This window comes from Mus caroli, chromosome 12 (assembly GCF_900094665.2).
Source record: "Mus caroli chromosome 12, CAROLI_EIJ_v1.1, whole genome shotgun sequence".
Taxonomy (NCBI): Eukaryota; Metazoa; Chordata; class Mammalia; order Rodentia; family Muridae; genus Mus; species Mus caroli.
In genome coordinates this window covers 29114678-29123998 of record NC_034581.1, presented here as the reverse complement: position 1 = coordinate 29123998, position 9321 = coordinate 29114678, and the positions used below count along the sequence as shown (strand labels likewise).

Sequence of the window (9321 nt, the reverse complement as noted above, 5' to 3'; positions counted from 1 at the left end):
TTATGACCATGTCTCTGCTCACTTTCAGAAAGGCACGGGACCTTGGTCCACTCCACCAAAGTAGCACTCAAAATAAAGTCTGCATTACGCTTCTCAGAGGAAAGTCATTTAGACATTAAACAAAGAAATTTAAACTAGTTGTTCCAAAGCTGCCTCAGTTTCAAAGCCTGGCCACTGTTACCACGCTGGGTTACAGACACTGCATTACCTTTGGGGAAAGCTAAAAAGTGCTTCAGCTCTGAGGACACTGGCCTTCCCACAGCACTACAGCCCTAAGCTGAAAGGACCAGTACCAAAAATGATATTAAACAGCAATGTACAAACATGCTGCAAATGTTTTAATAGAATTTGGCTTTTCTTTAAACTGTCTTTTTCATAGTCAAAACGAACAAACAAAAAATGTTGAAACCACTTAATAAACTTACAAACTTGATAAATTAGACACTTCAGTAGGGCAGTAAATATTATAAATTTTATATTATGAAAGCAATATATTCTAAATTTCAAAGATGTGACAAGTTCTGTAGAACATCTCTCATCCATCAGAAGATGGAAGCTTTCAAACTGCATGATCTTCTGCTGGGTAGGACTAGGGCATCATTCACTGGTTTGAGGTCGAATCCATTTCAGGGCATGTCTTGGTGGCACAGTAATGGTGGGATGATAAAATGTGCAGTCAGGTCTGTACACTGAGTAATAAACCTGCAATGTTTTGGGTGGTAGAAGGGACATTCCATTTTCTTACAAGCAGGGAAGTAACAGCAGCACTGGCCATTAGAAGACAGTGCTGGTGACGACACTGGTTTTGGAGTCAGTATCGGGGCTCTTCTACTCATGTGAGTGAAGGGACAATCTGCTTTAGTACAGTTTGTGTCATATTTACAATTTGGAGGCACAAACAAACATTTCTCAGCAAATTTACAGTTGGGAAAGGCTTTGCAAGGTGAAATGGGATGATGGTATACACGGTCATCCCCATTTTTACAAGCAGGCCAGTACTTGCAGCGCTCCAAAAGTCTTTCTGGTTTCTGTGCCACACTCAGGTCAGCCATCTCGGTGTTGGAAAAGCTACCATCTGGGTCCTCAAGCTGCAACTGCTGTGGGTGGAGGAGACCTCTGAGTTCCTTGTTTGAGGCTGAAGTTTGGTTTATGGGTTTCATTCCTTCAAAGCACATCTCCTCCTCTTAATCTGACATGTATCCGGGGGGGGGCAGGCTGGGGACACCATCCAGAGTCACTATAAACTTGGGACTTGCAGGTTTATCTGGTTGTACAAGATCTCGTGTCTGCATAAGGTGTTCTGAAAGGACCCAAAGGGCATCTGCAGTCTTCATCCCCGAATCCTGGTTTGGTGTCACTACTATTTCCTCAGACAGCTTTGGCTTCTTCAGAATAAATGACCTTGTGTCTGCATGGACCATGGATTCCATGTCATAGTGATCTTGACTCATCTCCATTGTTTCTACCATTACTGGATCAATTTGCAGACGGAATAACAATTGCCTCTGTTGAGTGCCTTGAATTTTTTCTGTATTATCTCCTTTTGCTTCCTCTTCTTTAACAGGGGGACTTATTCTGGGGGCCCTGTTTTGCCCCTGGACCATTTCTGCTAGCAATTCTTCTTGAGAAGTTCGAGTTCTGGGAGCCACTGGAAGTGTCTGTTTCTGTGGAATGGCAGAAGAGTTAGTTGTTTTTGTTACAGACTCTTGAGCTCCAGAGATAGTGTACTGGCTGGTTTTGTGTGTCAACTTGACACAGGCTGGAGTTATCACAGAGAAAGGACCTTCAGTTGAGGAAATGCCTCCATGAGATCCAGCTGTGCAGCATTTTCTCAATTAGTGATCAAGGGGGAAGGGCCCCTTGTGGGTGGTGCCATCCCTGGGCTGGTAGTCTTGGGTTCTATAAGAGAGCAGGCTGAGCAAGCCAGGGGAAGCAAGCCAGTAAAGAACATCCCTCCATGGCCTCTGCATCAGCTCCTGCTTTCTGACCTGCTTGAGTTCCAGTCCTGACTTCCTTTGGTGATGAACAGCAGTATGGAAGTGTAAGCCGAATAAACCGTTTCCTCCCCAATTTGCTTCTTGGTCATGATGTTTGTGCAGGAATAGAAACCCTGACTAAGACAGATAGCCTTCAAAATTAGATTCTTGTTAGCTTGTTTAGAAGGTGGAAGAGAAGGTCTCCTCTCAGGCTTTGCTGGTACTGACACGATGCTGGACAAGCTTCCTATCCCATAATCCTCATCTTCTTCCTCCTCTTCTCCATTATGGCTAAATCTTTTAACTTTAACAACCAAACTTACCACAGGCAATTTTCTCTTTCGAAAGTTTTCGTCCTCAATACTCATTTTATCCAAGTTGTTTCTGAAGAAGGGGCTATAAGTGTCTTCCACACTGCTAAGCATTGGTGGCTCACACAGCAATCCTGCTTTGTATACCTGGCTGCTCTGTACATCCAGCTACTTGGCAGCCGAGCACTGCTTTGCTGCGTAAGAAGTTGCAGCCTGTTTAAGTGAGTCCCAGTGTTTGCATTTCTACTTGCAGGTGGTCGATAAATTTCAATAGAAGGGCGAGAAGAACCGTATGTAAGTGTCACTGTAGGTTTTTTTCTGAGATAAGGGATTCTCCTGCACAAAATTGAGGTCTTCATCAATGAGATCATCTGGTTCTGGTTTGATATCAATCACATCTTCAGAGGGTGCTGGTTCCCTCAGAGGTTTCACTGTTGACATTAGCCAGGTGGAAGCTCCATCATCATATGAATGTCTGACATTAGTGGATTTCTGCTCCTGTGAACTTGTAGAAACTCTGGAATCCCTTTTTTCAGGTCTAGAACTAGAAACAACAAGGGGAGGGACGGCAGCTTCGTGCCTTCTCTCATCTCCCCGATGAAAACTGATCTTGTTTGAAGGCACGGGTTACTATCAAAGATGCTGGTATCAGGAGACTTTAGACTAGAGGGCTCAGTTGTGACAGAGCGCAGTTTATCTACTACACCATGGAGCCCACGTAAGCTTCTAATTCTTGTAATTTCCCCTTAATGGCACTCCGGATCTTGCGGCTGATCTCGGTGCTTATTTCCATGGCTCGGTGGCAGGCGGCCGGCTCAGCACTGCGCAGCGCCTCGGTTACCTGGAGCCCAATGCGGGGAGGGGGTGGGGGGGGGCACAGGGGTCCCTGCCCCTGCTGGCGCCCCCTAGCCCACCTAATTTTTAAGACCTCCCATCTCAGGTTCATGCTGCCAACTAGAGCAGTAGAGAGGAAAGGGTTTATTCAGCTTACATATCTTAATCACAGTTTATTGAAAGAAGCCAAGGTGGGAATTCAAGCAGTAGATGAACATGGAGGCAGGAGCTGAGGTAGAGGCATGGAGAGGGAGGCACAGCTTACTGACTTCCCGCTCAGGGCTTGCTCAGCCTGCTTTCTTATAACAAACAGGATCACCTTCCCAGGGACAGCACCATCCACAATGGAAGGCCCCAGCCTCCCCCCATAATCACCAACTAAGGAGATATTCTACAGACTTGCCTATAGCCCTCTCTTATGGAGGCATTGTAGCAATTGAAGTTCCTTTTTGTCTAGCTTGCATCAAGCTGACATAAAACTAGCCTGAACAGAAAAAAGTCAGGGACTGAGAGGAAGTTAAAAGTGGAAAATAAAAAGAATTTCCCAGTACTTGAGGGCAGCAAAGGGACACAATGTCCCCTCAGTAGCAGTTCTACTTCAGACTTGGAATCGTACAGTCATAAGTCAACCCTCTGAAGGCCTCTGGGTAGCTGGCAAGTTAGTCCCAGGCCAGAGGAAAAACAGTGGGCAGAGGTAAAGGCTTTCCAACTTATGCTTGGATCCCTATCCCCTAATTACATCATCTTCCTAGGCTTGACTACAAAGCCAAAGCGGGTAGAGTATGTGGCTGACAATGGATTTCTCTCTGAAGGATTCATGTAGCTTCCGGGGGATGGGATCCCACCATCGACACCAGGAGGGCTTTCCAGCAGAGGTTCTTGTCAGCTCAGTACTCCACTGTGCTAGAAGTGCTTGCCTGAAACTTTTGTCCAGTCATGTGGGTTTAACTGTGACATCTCTAAGTGTGTACCATCAGCTTCCATTCTCACCTGGGCTAGAAGATGGGGGTGGGGAGGATTTCTATATGTTCTGTCACCCTATAGGATGCTATACTTGACTTCTGTGTTCTGCTTTGACAAGTGGTTTCCACTTGGCATCACAGAGAATTTTCCTCTGTGTATTTTCTTGGCCTACAGCCTTTTTTTTTTTTTTAAAAAAAGATTTATTTATTTATTTTATGTATATGAGTACAGCATTGCTCTCTTCAGACACACCAGAAGAGGGCATCAGATCCCATTACAGATGGTTGTGAGCCACCATATGGTTGCTGGGATTTGAACTCAGGACCTCTAAAAGAGCAGTTAGTGCTCTTAACTGCTGAGCCATCTCTCTAGCCCAACCTACAACCTTTTACTATCTAAAACTCTCTCTTTATCTGTTGTCAATTGATGGCTTCTACAATACTTCCACCACACTGCAGTGTAAACACGGAAAATAGCTATCTACTTTTTTGATAACCACATACAATACTCAATTCATAGGATCAAAGAAATTTGGGTTGTCAAATACTTAAAAGAGAGAAAATAATTTCCTTAGACAAAGTCTCTACCTTATGTTAATATCTGGGGTTGTCCATCGTGAGAGATGGTTTATGTTTTCCAATTTTGCAACCTGCTTCCTAGGACCCTTCCTGTTTCACAGTCTTTAGGGAAAGATAGGCATGTTTTTCTTTCTCTGGATATATCCTAAAATTAGAGAGCTTTATGCTGGTCACAGCCTTAGGGATCAAAAAAATGTAGGTCTGGGATCTTCTTTTTTCAGACATAGTAGTAACCCTGAAGGATGCCTGGGACTTAGAAAAATGTCCAAAGGATGCAGCCAGCTGGTGTTTTCACCTACTCACAAGATAGAATTGGCTTGCTGGCTCTCAACCTACAGACATAGATACCCAGCGGTATGGACAGGGCTTGAATCTCCTTGGCTCGAATGTTTGTGCTGCATTTACAAATGTGAAGCTTTTTAACAACCAAAGGACTGGAATGAAGGTGGTAAACAGGTAGTCAAAAGACTTGGGAAGAGGTGATGGAATGAATGTCTGAATTAGAAGCATTCAGGTTACAAAGCTGCCTCCTGGAAGGATCGGTCCTGAAGAAGAGTAGACAATTTAATTTGCTCAGCAACTTAGAAAACTATCATGTAGCTTTGTGTTTCCCTTTCGAGAAAGGGAAGGAGATGTTCTTTCTGCCTGAAAGAACAGAATGATGTGGGAGCCAAATCCACAGGGGATTCACCTACTTCATTTCATTTAATGTTTTCTGTAATTCAACCAAGAGGTGCTGCTGCCTCTGACTTCTTAGAAGAGGGGGTTCAAAGCAGCCCCAAAACCTGGAATCTAGCACAGATTTATTGTCCAGACAGACGTCCAGTGTGGATGCATTAGGTTGGATGGCTGTTCTGGTACCATCTTTAGGCTGGGAATGGAGAAGCTAGTGAACAAGGGGATTAATTCGGCCTGCTTATGATGCCGGATCATGTGTAACCGTATCATCCTGGGTAGAACTTGTCTCCAGGTACTCACCCACCCATTCAGACTCAAAGGTGGGTTGGAAACAAACATAGTCATGTGTCTAAAAGGAGAGGAAAGCTGAATGCTGGCAGGCTGGCAAAAGGGTAAATATTTATTATTGGTTGTCTCTTTCCTTTCAAAAAGGCCCAAGGCAGAGCATGTAAGGCATGCGGGTCAGGGTCTCACAGCTGTTAGGGACATCGCATGGATTGGAGATCAGGGTCATCTGGGCCCAGATTCTGAGGCCTCCACCTTCCTCCAAGACCCTCCAAGCCAGCTCACACGTTGGGAAAGGAACATATGCTTTTGTAGGCACCTAATTCCCCAAAGCACAGCTGCATGCTGGAACAGGAAAGTTCACTTCAAAGGCCTGCTAGAGAAGATCAGGGACAAATGCAGGCGATCCCAGGCACTGCATCTGCAGGGCAGGCACCTGGAGAGATTCCTTTCAAAGGGCAGAGCCACAGCTTGCTTTGCCTCCTTCCCTGTGCTTTGTTTTCTCTGAAGTTCATTCATCGCCTCCTCCTGTTTACCCAGACCACTTAGATCTTGGGTGTGCTGCCCCCCTCTCTCTCTCTATTCATCTGGGTAGAACAGAATGCTTCCGGAGGTAGCTCTTAGCTCCTTGAAGTTTGATTCTAGATAATTAAAGGCTTAATTCCAGCTCTGGTTTGACTGGACATAACCCTGGCTTTTCAGTATACTCAGGATTAAAAAAACCCTTTCCATCAGAGATAACATTTCCCACTGATCTCAGACCCAAAGAGTCACTCAGAGGACACCCATCCTGGGTCAGAGAGTGATGTTCTTCCACACCCCTAGAGGTATCAATTCTCAGTCCAAGGTCAAGCTGGAAACTTGGGGCTTAATAGTAATCTTTGCCCTTGTTCTAAGTCCTTCATTTTTCAGAGGAATATGAAAAGAACTACAGCCTTTCTTCATATCTCTGCTAAATTTGGTAAAAGATGCCCGACGAAGCCAAAGAGTTTTTCCATAAAAATGAGAGCGATAGACGTTAGATTTGTACAGAAGAAAGTAGGCACCTGTGAACGTTTTCAGACGGGTACACATGAGACATGATGGAGACCAGTGCATGGAACATCTTGGGAAGATGGAAGGAAAAGAGAGTAAAACACCCTCATCGTCTCTGTCTCTCTCTTCCCTATAAACACAGAATTCTACATTTCTTAAAAACATCCTTTCAAATAGCAGGCAAAGGATTTTCAAATAAAAGCCCAAATGAGAAAAAGTTTGTAAGCACATATATTTCCCGGAAATGCCAAAGGAAGAACTTTGGGCTCCAGGGCTGATGTCAGATAAAATCTCAGATCCCACGGAAGAAATGGAGACCTGGGAAACAGCAGTCCAGCTGTGTGAGAAAGGCAAAGGTCTAGCTTCTTCTAAAGTTTTTTTTATTATACATGATACTAAAAGAGAAAAAAGTGTTGTAGAGTTTCAAGCATGCAGATGTAATATAGAACATTATGTGTCATAAAAGAAAGAGCAGAGGGAGGGGCTGCAGGATTTCACAATTTGTCTATGTATCACACTGAGTGGTATAGTATTTTCATAAACTATGAATGGTGAAGAAATTAAGTATTGTAATATCTAGAAAAGTCATTAAAATATGATATATAGCCAGCTGTGATAACACACATCATTCCAACACTTGAGAAGTTGAGGAAGGAAGGCTTGAGGTTAGCCTGCGCTACACAGAGAGACCCTAAAAACATAGGGAGCCAGAAGTCTAAGGACAGTAGATGTATCTCAGTGGCAACGAGATGCACAGGGCCCTTGGCTCAATCCCTCATATTGGAAACAAGAAGTAATGCAGAGAGGTGTGGTAAAATGTCAGTATAAAAATTAAAACTAATGTGCCGTATTGGAAAAAAGGCAGCAAGGAGGAAGAGGAGAGGGACTAGAGGTAAAATAGGACAACTCTAAACAATAGACTCAAATCTAACTCAATTAATAATTGTGTAAAATGATAAAGGACTAAACAATCCAACCATGAGCTAGAAATTGTCAGAATGAGTTAAAAAAAATCTATGAACCAACTATATCCTGTCTGTAAAATGTACGTTATAAACATAAAGCCCCAAGTTGGCTGAAGATAAGGAAATAGTAGTTACACTGTTATCAGATAAAAGAGATTTTTGTGTTACAAGAGTTACCAGATATAATGAGAGGTAATTTAGAATGATGAAATTTTCAGTTCTTTAGGGGCAAAAAATAATTGCAACTGCGAATACATACAGTAAGAGCTTCCAAATATAGGAAACACAAGTTGACAGACTGAAAGGAGAAAAGATGAATTTCACAGCCATATGTGGGTTTTCATAGCAGAGGCCTGAACACACTACCAACTCTCCTGAGTTAAATGGTATTTACTGAGAAGTGTATACACAGTGGAAAAATTAGGATATTCAAGTTCACGCATAAGCCTAACCAAATAGACCACAGGATGGACTACTAATAAATAAGTCTTATTATTTACTATTTATTTATTTATTTATTTAAAAACCCTTCTTATTTATTCTGGAATGAAATTTCTCAACCTGATTAGGAATAACTACGAAGACCAAAATCCAAGAGTTAAGCTTTGAAGTCGCATTTAAATTTATATCCAGCATTGAACATCTTACTGTTTTCTGCTTAAAACCATTGAGAAGATGATATATCCAGTGTTGCATTTGCATTCAACATAAAACTGGAGGTTTCAGTCCATGCAACAGTGCCAGAAAAGAAATAAAACACACAGCGGGGCGTGGTGGCGCACACCTTTAATCCCAGAGGCAGAGGCAGGCGGATTTCTGAGTTCGAGGCCAGCCTGGTCTACAGAGTGAGTTCCAGGACAGCCAGAGCTATACAGAGAAACCCTGTCTCGAAAAACAAAACAAAACAAACAAAAAACCAGACCAAAACAAAAAACCAAGAAATCAAACACACATATTAAAAAGAAATACCTTAGTGTTTGCAGATGATATGAAAATATAGAGTGAGAATTCTAAGGAACCTACCAAGTTCTAATAATTAACCATTAAGCTTAACAAAATCATTTAGGACACAAGATATATATTTCTTCATTCTAGCAATGACCAATGAGAAAATGAAATTTCAAAATTCCACTTACCATAGTATTTAATCAGCTTACTTTTTATGGCTGTGAGAAAACATTGATAAAAAGCAGTTGGTTTTTAGTTTGCAGTTTATAGTCCATCTTTGAGGAAACGTGGGCAGGAGCTGGAGGCAGGAACCTGGAAGCAGGAACAGGAGCAGAAGCTATGAGGGAGTGTTTACTGGTTTGCTTCCAGGTTCACGTTCAGCTTCCTTTCTTTCTTATACTTCTAGGTCCACCTTCGGGAGGTGGGCACTGCCTTCAGTGGGCTGGGCCTTCGCCCATCAATCCAGAATCAAGTAAATGCCCCAGAGACATACCCACAGGCCAAACTGATGGAAGCATTTCTTCAATTGAGATTCCTCCTCCAGGTGACTCTGGTTTGTGTCAAGTTGACAAAAACCAACCATCAAAAGGATCATACAAGTATCAAAAGTATCAAACTTTAAGAATGAAGATAATAATTTGAGAACTACAAGTTGCTGCAAAGGCAATAGAGGAAGTCCTGGACAGAGAGATGCATCATGTTCAAGGAGCGGAAGACCAGGTATCCTTAAGGTAATCATGGGGGCAGG

The 9321-nt window shown here is 42.9% G+C and overlaps 1 pseudogene; it reads right to left on the bottom strand.

The window, feature by feature from the left end:
- Positions 1 to 588: 588 nt before the first annotated feature.
- LOC110307041 lies at positions 589 to 3080 on the bottom strand (annotated as a pseudogene).
- Positions 3081 to 9321: the final 6241 nt, after the last annotated feature.